General features: G+C 42.7%; 1 pseudogene; it reads left to right on the plus strand.

Moving 5' to 3' along the window:
- Nucleotides 1–2,883: 2,883 nt before the first annotated feature.
- Nucleotides 2,884–5,858, plus strand: LOC119334593 (annotated as a pseudogene).
- Nucleotides 5,859–10,084: the final 4,226 nt, after the last annotated feature.

Consider the following 10,084-nt stretch of genomic DNA (forward strand, 5'->3'; position numbering starts at 1 on the left):
GAGCTGTCCAGAGAGGTTTCTTCGTCGCCGTTTCCACGGTTTGCTTTGGTGTGAAATCTTCCTTTGCTTCGTCGCTGGTTCTCTTCTGAAGCTGTTTTTGGTTTGATGTTGAGCATCCCTGTGCGTTTGGTTTTTGGCCGTAGCTTGGCGTTGCTCTGGCCACCATCATCAGCTCCGGTTGTAGCTTCCCCTCACACGCCTCCTTGCCCCGTTCAGATCTGGGAATCAGCCTCTGATGGCTCGTTGCACACCCCCATCCTAGGTCATCGACAGTGACCCACCACACAGTGATGCCCAAATGTTTGTCTTTGTAGAGGAGTTGTCCGCTATGTTTGCTGTCAACTTTGTTGATCCGGCTCATGGTGGGCCTTTTTCCTCCAAACTTGCCACCTCCCGACAGTGGTCGACAACCTAACAATTGAGTTTTTGAGTTAACGTCAAGAGGGGATGTTATTTCACTTTACATTGCATGTCCATTTAATGGTAATGAATAAGAGGATGATTTCATCTTCGCGAGACATTAGTCTCTCAATTAGTGGATGTTTATTAAGTAAAAAAATAAGTTCTAATAAGACATCATGTATGTATCGAATTTGTTGGTGTAACAAAAAGTCAATGAGGAAGCTCGAATTCGTAATGGAACTTCCGAAGTTTCGAAGTGGTACTCACGACCATGATGTATTATCTCGCTGTAGTAAGAGTAATAAGAATTTTTATTGAAGATATCAGAAGGAAAGCCTCTTTGTTACCGGTAATACACGTTGTATTATTGAATATTATACTGGCACTCTGGAATTATCTAATGGCATACTTTCTTGTTATGTTCTACCATTTTTTTAGTCTTCGCATTTTCCTTTGCTATACTTTAGTAAACATAATAATGCAACCATAGTCTATGGCTAAAAGCACAATACGTTATACCATATATGTTAAATAAAAAAGTGGTGCAATAATTAGAGAAAAATGGCGCAGCAAAGCGCGCGTATCCATCTAGTCTTCTCCAACTTTTAAGAAAATACAACATAAGCACACAATGCTATAAAGGAGGTTACTATCCAATCTTAGGTGCAATTTGTCGGCTTCCCTACATAAGAGCAAAAGAGGGTTGCAGATTGACTAGCATTATACAGCTGTACTGAGCACAACACTATTGTGTGGCTACATAGAGGACCACCTTTTATTGGGGAACTTTTGTCTCTCGACGATAACCCTATCGTAATGGAATAAAACTCATTTACCCCGCAAAAAAACTCAAACATTTAAAAGTAGTATGATACTTATAGTCTAACAAATAATGACATGTGATAGGCTGCTAACTCGATCGTATTGAGTGGCAAGGCCTTTTCACATCAACAACAAAAAGTAATGAGTGGAAAGGATGACGAGAACGCAGTCAGGGACATACCTCAGCTAAGGACCGACGAAAATGAGATTTTATCTGCGCCATTTACGGAAAAAGAGGTGTTTGAGGTCGTATCCCAGATGAAGCATAATAAGGCACCTGGACTAGATGGGTTCCCGGCAGAATTCTACAAGAAATACTGGCGCATCATTAAGGCTGATCTCATTCCAATGTTCCATGAATTCTTTAATGACCACCTACAGCTTTTCCACCTTAACTTTGGAACAATAACATTGTTATCAAAGAAGGAGGAGGCAGTACTGGAAACTCACGAAGAACGGGGCTTTCATGGTAAAATCTTTGTACTTGGATCTGATTGATTCTGACCCAATCCCGAGATCTATTCATATTTGGAAAATTAAAGTTCCGTTGAGAATCAAGATATTCATGTGGTTCGTCCATAAGCAAGCGATTCCCACCAAAGATAATCTGCTTAGGCGCAGTTGGGTAGGCAATTCATGTTGTTGTTTTTGTGGTACTGATGAAACAATACAATATCTTTTTATCGATTGCCCTCTCGCTAAGCTTCTGTGGCGTACGATTCATATAGCCTTTAACATAAGCCCTTCAGTTAGCATCGACATGTTATTTGGGACATGGCTTACTGGACTGGAATCAGTTACTGTGGAACGTATTCGGATAGAAACATGCACACTTTTCTGGGCTATATAAAATTGAAGGAATGATATGATCTTTAACAGACAAAATATTTTAAATTTCTTGCAGGTTATCTACAGGGCGTCCGCTTGGATATGTACGTGGTTGTTACTCACTCATACGGACTCCATGGAGCTTTTGGTTACTGTGTGCAACCGATGGAAGACGGTAGCACGGGCTACTTACAACCGGTTTGGATGACGGTTTACTAATAGGATAGATGCCTAGTCGTCTGATCCTGTTCATTACCAGTTGTGGCTTGGTCTATTTCTTTTGCTTTTTGTGCTCCTTCTGTGAATTGTACTGCACTGTGGACCTTTATTTGATGAACCTTTTTAATAAAATGGCCGCATGTATCGTTTTGATGCAGAGGCCGGGGGTATGTCCTCCTTTTCGAAAATAAAAAAGGATTTTGTAAAGAGCATCGATCGGCTAAGAGAAGACGGCTTGGACATGTGACAAATGGCAAGACGTACTAGACGGCAACCAACTACACAAACTATGCATACATTTTTTGAATTATTATAAGGTGCAACGTCGTTGTTGAAAGATAGATGAGGCAGCTGGTACCTAGTACTATTTGATCGAGAAAAACGGCCTACCTCGTAATAGTCGACTCAGCAGAGTCGACGGCCGGTTGCATTGCATGCATGTAAATGTAACAAGGAGACAAAAACATATAGTATAACAAAAGAAAGCTCAAGGGACAAACAAAAAAAGTTGAATGAAGTAGCCCAGAAAATTAAGCTAGCTAGCTAGGGATGCCCTTCTTCTTATGAGGCTGGGAGAAGAAGCGATTTCTTCATTCTTCCCGCCCGGCCGCCATGCCCATGCCCATTCACATTCACGCTCTCCTGCTCCTCCTTGCGCTCGTTCCGCTCGCCGCAGCACAGACGACGTGGGCAAACTGCGGCACAGGCCAAGGCAACTACTCGGCAGGCAGCACATACGAGAGCAACCTCGTATACCTCCTCCGCATCCTCCGCTCGAACGCCTCCAACTCGCCCTCCCGATTCGCCTCCGGCGCCCTCGGCGCTGCGCCGGACACTGCCTGGGCCCTGGTTCTCTGCCGTGGCGACGTCAGCGCCCCCGACTGCTACGACTGCGTCAGCAGGGCCATGCGGGACGCGGTCACAGCCTGCAACCGCAGTATGGACGTGGCCTTGTACTACAGCCCGTGCTACGTCCGTCTATCCGACGACCACGACTTTCTCGACCCCACCGGCAACTCCGGCGAGGTGACCTCTCCTTACCGGCGCCGACAGAATCAGCACCGACGTCCATGCCTACCAACAGGCGGTCACCGGCTTTCTCACCGCCACGGTGCAGTATGCTGTGGACAACTCCTCCAGGCTCTTCGCCACGGGGCATTGGGTAGGGCCCGACCGCAATATGTACTCGGCGGCGCAGTGCGCACCGGACCTGTCGCCGGCGCAGTGCCGAAACTGCCTGCAACGCCTCGTGGGCAAGTGGTGGACCACGTTCCCCCACTTGGATTTGGAGGGCGCCAGCATCGCTGGTCCTCGCTGCACTTTGAGGTACCAAGTGTCCCCGTTCTACATTGGCAGCGCCATGTTGCAACAGACCAAGCAGGCGGCTGAACCGGCGCCAGCTCCAGCACCCACGGCTGCTACTGCTGCTCCTACGAGAGGTCAGTCAGCTAGCTACCTGCCTAAAGGGCAACCTGATGCATGTAGCTCCCGCTTGCGCAGGGTCCAGGGAAGGGTCCGACCACTTTGGGTCTATAGTACGTAGCCTTTCCCTACATTTCTGTAAGAGGCTGTTTCCAGGACTTGAACCCATGACCTCATGGTCACAAGGCAGCAGCTTTACCACTACGCCAAGGCTCCCCTTCCAGCTAGCTACCTACCTCTGCCCCGAAAAGAGTTTAAGCCTTGAAAACCCTTTTTCTTCTTTCCGAAAAAGAAAAAGGAGGATTAGCCCCTGCCTCTGCATCAAACGCGTCAACAAAACAATTTTATTGGTTGTTTATGCACCTCGATTTATTGGTTGTGTTACCAAATCAAACGCGTCAACAAAACAATCTTACTCACTTAGATGATTGATATCGCCTGGCATTGTTGCCGAGTCCCCAGCTTCAGGCAAGATGGAATACATTTTAAATGATGACTAGCGAGATATGAATTCTTCAAAAAATAAGTGAGAGATGTGCCACAAATTTTTTTTTTGTTTTTGCCAAAACTGTATTCGATCAAAAGAAAGTCACATATGTAGTTCATGTTCTATTGTCCTTCAATGCCTTGCAATGTATTTGTTTCTTCTGTATATTTGGTTGGCAAAATAATGAACCAATGTAGTACTATTGGATGACACAGTGTTTACTCATAAATGCGATGTTTTGTTCCAGGTAGCAAGAGGGCCGTCATGAAGATTATGCTAATAGGTATGCTAAAAACTTTTGTCATCTTTTCATATGTGACGATTTAAATACCAATGGTCCACTAATAGTGTTTTTCTATGATGAAATAGTAACTTCAAAAATTTACCATGCCTGTAATCATTGAAAATTGATTCTAAACTAAAATTTCAGAGAAGCAACTCCCAGTTTGCACGTACTACTAGAATTTATGGAATTTAGCTTTGTTGATATTTTTTCCACCATGCAATCTTGCATAAAGGGAAATTTAAACTACCTTTGGTCTTGCAAATCATAATTACTATACTGCAGCCTTTAATTAGTTTACGCAAGGAAGTAACATATGCTTTCTTCGACAGCAGCAGCCGCAACCTTGCTATTCCCATGTATTTATATGCTGACATGGCGTAGAAAAGGGAGAAGACTATGGTTTATCCTTTGCAACAAGTCTAGCAGAAACAATGAAAATAATTACGAGGCCATGATAGCATCCTATGGATCCCTAGCTCCAAAACGATACATGTACTCGGATGTAATGAAGATAACATTTTCTCGCAGCAATGAGCTTGGAAAAGGTGGTTACGGTGTGGTTTTCAAAGGAAGACTTCATGATGGTCGTTTAGTTGCTGTGAAATTCTTGCATGACTCCAAAGGAAATGGGGGCGAGTTTGTGATGAGGTTATGAGCATTGGCAGGACATCACATGTTAATGTTGTTACCTTATTTGGGTTTTGTTTGGAGGGATCAAAACGAGCTCTTATATATGAACACATGTCGAACAGTTCCTTGGATAAGTTCCTTTACTCAGAGAACCCCAAAGAAGTTTTAGGATGGGAGAGGCTCTATGAAATAGCACTCGGGATTGCTCATGGCCTCCAATACTTGCACTATAGCTGTAATACACGCATCATCCATTTCGATATCAAGCCTCAAAATATCCTTCTGGACAGTGATTTTAGCCCCAAAATTGCTGATTTTGGTCTCGCTAAATTGTGTCATACGAAAGAGAGTAAAGTTTCAATGACTGGTGGTGCTAGAGGAACAATTGGATTCATTGCCCCAGAAGTTCATTCTAGAACCTTCGGAGTGGTTTCAACAAAGTCAGATGTTTATAGTTATGGAATGATGTTGTTGGAGATGGTTGGAGGCAGGAGAAATGTAAAATCAATTGTTGAAAAATCCAGTGAAAAGTATTTCCCAGATTGGATTTATGACCACTTTTCACAAGATGAAGGTTTGCAGGCATGTGATGTGACAAGTGAAACTACGGAGATAGCTAGAAAGATGACATTAATTGGCCTGTGGTGCATACAGGTATTACCTATGTATCGCCCTACTATAACACGAGTTCTGGAAATGTTTGAGAGAAGCTTAAATGAACTGGACATGCCACCAAAGCAGAACTTCTGTGAACTAGTGTAAGATATTTCTCTCCTACTTTTGTTCCTTTGTTTTTGTGTGAAATTATTATTTAGCACTAACTTGATATACTCACTTGTCTCTCGTTTCAGTGAAAGTTCATCTCACAATATGGAGGTACAAAGTGCAAGTTCTACCAGTACCAGATTTGAGAAGATAAGCCATGTGAACTCAAAAAACCTACAACGGTTGCCAACTCTTTCAGCAGATATATAAGCCCCGTTAATCCAAAAAAAAATCCTACAATGATTTCCACTCTTTGAGAAGGTGACCTGCATTGGAGTACATTCAGAAATTGAACAAGCACAATGAAATTCAGCATTGTACATATTCCATATGTATGCATGATCTGGAGCATCGGTCCGATGTCAGCGCCCACAAGTTACTGTCCAAGCAAGAACTAAAATTATTTCAGGTATCGTATGAGCTTTGTGTTGCAAGCTCCAACCGCTAAAATGCATGGATCTTTAAGAGTATAAACACAAAAGCAGGATTTAGGCTCTAAGTATGGGCACTAAACTTTCATAATATGGATGCATAAAGGGCATCCGTATAAACATTGTGGCAATATATTTCAATTCGCTGTAAGCAAACTAATTGTGGAAGTGCAAGGTGCATACTTAGTGTTGAGTAATGTAGTAGAAAATAAAAAATGATTCTCTCTATGATCAACCAGGAACACTACAAAGATGCAATGAATAGTTTGGATCAGATCGTTACCGACTTCGAGTTGCAGCGGAAGAAGACGAGTCAGTATGAATCATACTTGGAGTCCCTCAAACTGTAGATGAATGATTACACAAACCGTCCATGAACAGTCTCTCGAACGGAAGACCGAAAGCACAGCCTCTCTACGAGTTGTAAGCATACGGTGTTCACGATCCGTCAGTGCTTCACCGTCCAGAGCTAATCGTCCCCGAAGAATTAGATGGAGGAGATTATAAACACACTGGGCTTCTAATTATGAGGATAAGAGGATCTAGGTCTATCTCTAATTAGATCAATTAGGACCAACTAGAACTAGAAAGGACTAGAGGAGGCTCCAAAACAAGGAGGTAGCCACCTTGTAGGTTCTTCACATTCTAGACCCCCTGCAACAAAGATCAAAATCAATTAATTCACATTGATCTCAACCAGACATGGAGAATCGATCAAAAACAATTCAGTAACTAACTAACTAAGCGAGACACACCACTTGCGGCGGCAAGCCTAGAGTAGAACCAGGTGCAGCCGCCGCAAGGATGTTCTATCAACGCAAACAATAAAGTGTATTTTGTCGGAAAATGATAAAGGTTAATTGCTAAACGAAGTACCTTTTTCTATAAGGCAAATGCTTGCATAATTGGTCAGCATGGTTTGATGTTAGGTTTAGGATTACACAAAAACTTTAGCCTAAAGTTCTTTCAGAAGTTGAAGATCAACATGCTAGTTTTGAATCATTAGCTATATAAACTACATATGGAAGAACCAAAAAGGTTACAAAAAAAATGGTTGTTCACATACTTTGGATGCACCATTGGAGGTCTACCTCAATTCATCAATTGGTTTGGTTTTAGACGTGGAATGACAACAAAAGTAATAGGCATGGTGGGCTTGTACTTGGCAGTTCTCCTGTAGACAAAAGTAATTGGCTTGTACATACCAGATATGCCAGATAGTGTATGAATTAATTTGCATTAAACTGTAAGCCTACGCGAAGCAATACTATTTTCGTTCTACCTTGCCGCACGTCGAAATGAGGTGAAGCAAATGATGACTGAGGCCTTAACTTCGATAGCAGCCTGCACCTAGCAAAAAGGTAGCGAACTGCTTTACACTTATAAACACAAATCAGACTCTATATTCGATTTCACAGTACGCTTGAAGTATAAAATTTGGGTGAAGACGTTCTCAGCCTGTGAATTAATTCAAGAACACATTCGGTGCCTGTCCTTTGGGATGGTGTTTCTCGGTAAAGTATCAGTATTTAAGTCAAATTTGAACTACAGAAAAGGGTTCTTTGTCCACAGATGCCCCTCCCAAAACATGCCTGCATTAATCAAGGATATGGACACCTCGAAAGAAATTTCGCCTCAACACAAATTCTACCCACTACTAAATATTCTCAACTGGATACAACATGCACAGAGTCTAAGTACCAGGAAAATAGCCTCACTACCTGAACAAAACAACTGCAATTCATGTTACGAGTAGTATTGATCAGCAGTACAGGAGAGAAAAAGTACGAAGATCTGCAAGAGCACCTTGTCATGCTTTATGCTGCTGCTGTATTTAAGAAGTCTAAAAGGACCCCCTTTGCTGGTCATATTCTAGAGTGGTATAAGAACTTCATATTCTTGAGTAGATAAAAACTTCACTGCATTTTCCCTGGAGTATAGAGATCTTAATATTTGTACCGTAGTTCATAGCTTTTTGAAGAGAAATTCATGGTGTCGCAACCAACTTACGTGTTAGTATAGTCTATTATGAAAATCATCAAGATATAGTATATTCATGTATATGATATTTTATTAGGTGCAGGTAGTACGGATATGGCTTAGAGATATACGGTGCTTTGTCGAGGTGTGCCCATCATATCTTTCATAGCTACCAGAGATAAACGTATGCAACTATCTAGTACTCCCTCCGTTCCATAATTTTTGCAGGTTTAGATCAAATCCGAACTAAAATCACGACAAGAATTATGGAATGGAGGAGTAACGGAGAAGGGTCAAAGGTGTTTGGGGTCATACATTCACGCTCTACTGGTACAATAGATATCTATCTAGTTTGTCATCGTCGACTGAGGAATTATCTCCTAACAAATCTATAGTTTGAATGTAGGCTAAATGTTCATATGATGACAGAAGTAGAATCAACATTTTCTTTGTTAGGATATTTACGATATATAAATCAATTTGGTTAGTCAGAAGCTCTTGCCTTACTTAACCATTTAAAGATTATGAATGGTTACATGTTAAACATTATGCACTCAGAAGTCGTAATTAGATCCATCGGTACATTTAATATTAAGCATCATATGTATTCAGAGAAGTATTGACAAATCATTCGACTAAATGGAAGAATTGAGCAAAATCCTCCAGGAGTGGGCCTGCAAAAAGGACGACTGCACCAACAAATATAAGCATCAAATAGTAAACTTCAAATTTATTCATAGGATTTTCATACTATACCAGAGCTGGGGGCGGCAGAGAAGTGGACCTCGAGGAGGCATCATCTTTGGGGAAACCATCTAGAGTGTTGCTGGATCACTTTAATATGAGGAATCACACCTGGATCATCTAGAACGCTGCTGCCGGTTGGAATAATTAGTAATTACACTATTCCTGTTAAAAGCACACAAGAAGGCGAATCCAAGCTTCGTCGAGCAGGTGAAGAGATACTAACCAAACTTATATGTGCATTTCTAAAAAATTATAAACATGTATTGCTTAATTAGATTATCGATCTAAGCACATCACAAATCCTTCCATCCAAGTGTGTGAATTCCACCCATTCAATTAGAAGATCAAACCTGAGATAAGAGAAATTTATAAGTTGAAGAACACATGTCACTTGCATCCAACTAGTGCGAGAACATCACAAATATCACATGATCCCCTTTCTAATGCACCTGTGGGCCGACTGGGGCATAAATGTTTCTTCTCCTCGGTTTGATTAACCGGCGATTGAGCAAGCGGTCTACTCCGGAGCCAGCGGAGACCATTGAGGTTGAGGCCTTATCACGAACTCGAGCGCCATTTGGGGCTTGGGTATGCGCCGGAGTGTTGGACGACGCACTGGAGCATCTGATGGAGGATACCGCCGCGGCGGAGCGGGTGCTTCTGTGGCGGCTGCTAGTCCATCCAGAGGCTATTATCGTCGTGGGCAGAGGGGTGGACGGAGAAGAGCGCCGCGGAACTCATGGCCGTCATCCCGCCATGGTCTTGACTCTTGCGCACTCTTGGTGGGTGGACATGGCGGAGGAAGCGGAGAGGCGTGGGGGATTGATTTGGCCGAGTGGACTCCAGATTGGTGGTGGTACCATGTCCCGGACGAGAAAGCCAAGAAGGTTGAGGCAGCGCGGCCGCCCCGAATAATGGCTGTAGAAGGACAAGATATGGGCTGTGCAATCTTAATGTATTGATCGGTGCACCAGGCACGTATATATAAGTACAGAGGTGGGTCACAACCTCAACTATACAAAGGAAACAGGAGGTGGACCCTACACACAAATATACACTTACACA

This window comes from Triticum dicoccoides, chromosome 7A (genome assembly GCF_002162155.2).
Source record: "Triticum dicoccoides isolate Atlit2015 ecotype Zavitan chromosome 7A, WEW_v2.0, whole genome shotgun sequence".
Classification (NCBI taxonomy): Eukaryota; Viridiplantae; Streptophyta; class Magnoliopsida; order Poales; family Poaceae; genus Triticum; species Triticum dicoccoides.